Source organism: Ceratina calcarata, unplaced genomic scaffold (genome assembly GCF_001652005.2).
Source record: "Ceratina calcarata isolate Rehan_Ccalc_2016 unplaced genomic scaffold, ASM165200v1 scaffold363.2, whole genome shotgun sequence".
Taxonomy (NCBI): Eukaryota; Metazoa; Arthropoda; class Insecta; order Hymenoptera; family Apidae; genus Ceratina; species Ceratina calcarata.
In genome coordinates, this window is record NW_017159356.1 from 645,279 (window position 1) to 649,137 (window position 3,859).

Here is a 3,859-nt window from a genome sequence, read left to right on the forward strand (position 1 = left end):
ATGAAAAATTGTTGTGTTTTATATTGAGAGAGAGAGATGTATTGCATTCACATTAATTGAAGTATAAAGAGTGAATTATCAAAGTACACGAATCGGTTAGAAAAATATAGACTATACTTAGTGGATAAAAATTTCAAACGCTATCACTCAACGATATTGTTTCATTATTATAGGTAGAAGCGTTTGTGGGATATTAAGGCCACCTTCGATTTTTAAATGGAAGGCTTTCAGGGCGAGTTGAACGATCCACAACAGAAGGTATGCTCTCATTTAGTTTCTTATTCGATATTAATAACATCTTCACTTATTAAATGATATTGACACAAGAATTATTCACAATTTCTGTACTAAACATTTATAAAAATGTAAATGTGCCTGAAACATTTAGTTCCTTAAAGAGTAGATACATGATTCAGCATTGATATCATTAGTGCCAAGTGCAATTCTAACATTCATTGAACTGTCGATTTATTAAACAAATATTCAATACTACATTTCCTAAAAAAGTATTTAATTTTTAATCCGTGTTGCGCAAAAGTTTCAAGGCAAGAATAATAAATATACGTAGAAAATGTGAACTCCATAGTCAGAATATCTAAACGCATTTGCATAATCGTTACCCTCTTCCGAGTCCGTGATCAGAAACCGTTTTTTCTTTTTTCAATTCTTGATAGCCGTTACACGTATCGGAAAGAATCGAACGCCCCATCACGGTGGCACGTTTCCGATAGGAGCTTGCCACGGGGCTTTGATCCGCGAGTCCCAGTGCCTTTCCGTATGCAAATTCGTAGCTGGTAGATCAATGGCAGCACGCGACCGCGCCGCTGCCTCGAATTCACATTGAAATTTTCCCGCTGCGTTCCTGCATCGTTAATTTCCACGTGAACCGTGCACTTGTTACCGAGGGGAGTGAAAAAGATGAGAAAGGGGTACCTGACTGATGGAAGGGATGCAAGGGACTTCTTCAGTTTAATGACGAAAGAGCAGTCGCGATTCTCGATTTTCGTTCACCGATGATCTAACGGCAAATAATTTTACCTGGGAGGGTCGAGGGTCGTATGTACGTTAGAATCGGTGACATAGTCGTGCTACAGAAAATCTTCAAATATTTGAGTGGAACATTGTTATCTATATTTCATAACTAAGAGCATTGATACTGTTTTAACTCTATCACGTTTGTTCTACACGTGCAGCAAATTTCAGACGTTCATGGGAAGAGATTTGACGAAGGGAGAAAGATGGAATCCGTGTTTTTAGTTGCTCCATATAACGAGCTTCCTCGGTATTAGTATGCATTCTTGTGAGAGTCAAAAAGCGAGCCGGTAGTTCTGTCTCACCCGGCATTCCCACACCTATCCGTTCTTAATTCCCGGCATTGTCCCCCAGCTGGTCCAGACAGATACGCAAGGAAAAAAGCGCCGGAGAGTTGTCACTTTCCTCGGTTCTCTAGGAGAGAAGAATGAATACGGCAGTGGATCGGTTCGTGAGGTATATGTGAATAGAGCCGCGGCCTGAAAAAGCGAAGGGGCTGCTTCCCTTCTGAGACAATAATAGAAACAGTACCTAGCACCCTTGCCACGACCCAAATACCTTAAAATACATGATACACGACGAGCCTCTGCTCTATTTCTTCCATTCGCTCACCTCCCCCTTCCCCGAGAGCCTCTCCTCCTCGTGATCTATACATCCATCTCGACGATACAATTAAAGTACGTTGCGGTCTTTAAAGCCCGAACCTCCCCTCGATTTTCTGCAGCTACATAGGTGCTACGTTCGGTTCGTGCGAAAGGGGTGAACCGAGAAATCTGGGCCATAGGACTCTCCGCTACCTGTTCCACGGACCTCGATCCCTTTCTTCCATTATTGTTATCCTCTTTTTCATTCTCGTTACACTCCGCGCCTGATCCTCTATGCGCCGATCGGCCAATCGACGGAGACTCTTTATTCCACCGACACAACCGAATCTTCATCACCCTTCGATTCATCGGCTCTTAGGGTTCGAACCTCCATGTAGATTCTTTGATTTGTGGGATCGGTTAGTCGTTTTCCCCCACGGCGCATAATTCCGTTCGATTATCGTGGATCGCGTCCTCCGCCTGGCGAACTGGGCCGGAAGTCGTTCCGTCCCTTTTCCCTAACCCTCCGTCCGTTACCTATTAGCGGGTTCGATTTCGCCGGATCGAGTTTCTGTCTTTTGTGACCAGCCACCCGAGCCGGTGTAACGATTTTTTGTTTTCAGGTAGAAAGTTTGATCAGTCCTTTTCCAGGACTCTAGCCTGACAAATGGTGGCTAATCCTTTTTTTCTATCACTCCTAAATCCTATAATAATTCACGATTTCTCTTTGTGTACACAAAATTCGTCCAAGGATTTGTTTCATTCTCTTCCTAAATAATTGATGGTCAGATTTTGGGAACGAATTTTCTACCGGTAAATTACATACGTATAAAAGAATAAGAGATAAATTTGGAAAAATAGAAGAAGTAGGGCAAGAGTCCGATTGTACAATCGGAGTTGGGAATGGCAATCTTCATTAACGTGTACCTGGTAACAGATAATCAATTTCCGTCGCGTTTCTAATTACGTTGCGCAATGGCAGCTATTACTCTGTTAATTGTAGCCAGGTTTCCATGGAAATTATTGTTGGATTAATCATCGAGTAATCGCGTAGTCTACGTCGCTATTTCTAAAATCTATTTTCGAAACATGTGTAAAATTGCGATGTTCGAGTTCCAACAAGAATTTCAGATGTCCGGCCATTTAAATAAAGATTTCTTATCCCATTACAATGCATAAAAGTGATTTTGAACATTGTTCTACCATCTAAACAGTTGTAAATTATTACACGGATTTGCTATTCGAACGGCGAATTCGTGCCGGCTTATTTATTCCTGGCCACCCGACAGTGGCTAACAGGAGTCAACGCATTCGCTGCTGTTTCTAACGTAGCTCGGAAATCATCGTAGCAGAACTCGTGGGAAAAGGGCAGCCGGCGATCGAAGCGGCGCGCACATTTTTCGCCGCATTCCTCCATAATTCATTTTCACTCTTCGCTCGGCCCGACGCGTCGTTCGTTCCGCGAACGCGACACGGGTTCGCGTTTAATTCATTCGAATTCCAGGCACCTCCGCGGTTAGGCGCTTGACAGCCCGACGCTCAGGCTGCTCGCGTACTTACCTGGTTAAATCGAATTCTGCATCCGCGGAGCGTTACACTTGCCAGAAAATCAAAGGCTTCTTATTTCGTTTGAATCATAGAAAAATTTCTGTCACGTGAAACGGAAAACGTAATTAAGGCATTGATCGTTGGATACGCGATCTCATGGTAATTATACTTACGACAATTATACAAATAGCGTGTAGAAATGAAGCACTTAATATTCATGAGAACTTTCATTCAGTTTTGAACGTAACTCACAACCAATAATTTCTGGTTGATAGCATTTAAATCAGGATTCATACTGTTTTTTAACCGGGGTAATAATAAATTTAATTTGCATGGAGATTGTTAAATTCACTATAAACAAGGGCTCTCTTTGATTGCGCATTTCAAATAAAAAAAAATCGCGCGAGATGAACGACCGTGATTACTCCTAAAGAAAAATTGCTTTCGACTTTTATGCTATACATTATTTCATACCTTTAATAACGAAAGGAGTAATTAACCGTTGTAGAGGGTATACGCACGGAGCGCATAAAATCTGCATAATTTCCAAAGAAACGCGGGGAACGCGGATCGATAATCCACTTGCTCGTGTTTACTCTCGTATCCATTTATTTATTACTCTCGGCTCACTAAAATCGTCGGCAGCAATATTTTCAAAAATATTGATAGGAAAATAATTGTTTCGCATATTATAT

General features: G+C 41.7%; 1 protein-coding gene across 1 annotated transcript in view; it reads left to right on the forward strand.

Moving 5' to 3' along the window:
- The first annotated feature begins 172 nt into the window (after nt 1-172).
- zfh2 (Zn finger homeodomain 2) overlaps nt 173-3,859 on the forward strand; it is a 203,935-nt gene continuing 200,248 nt past the window's right edge. The window contains 1 exon segment of the mRNA XM_026814014.1: nt 173-258. The gene's annotated coding sequence lies outside the window, so the exon portion shown is untranslated.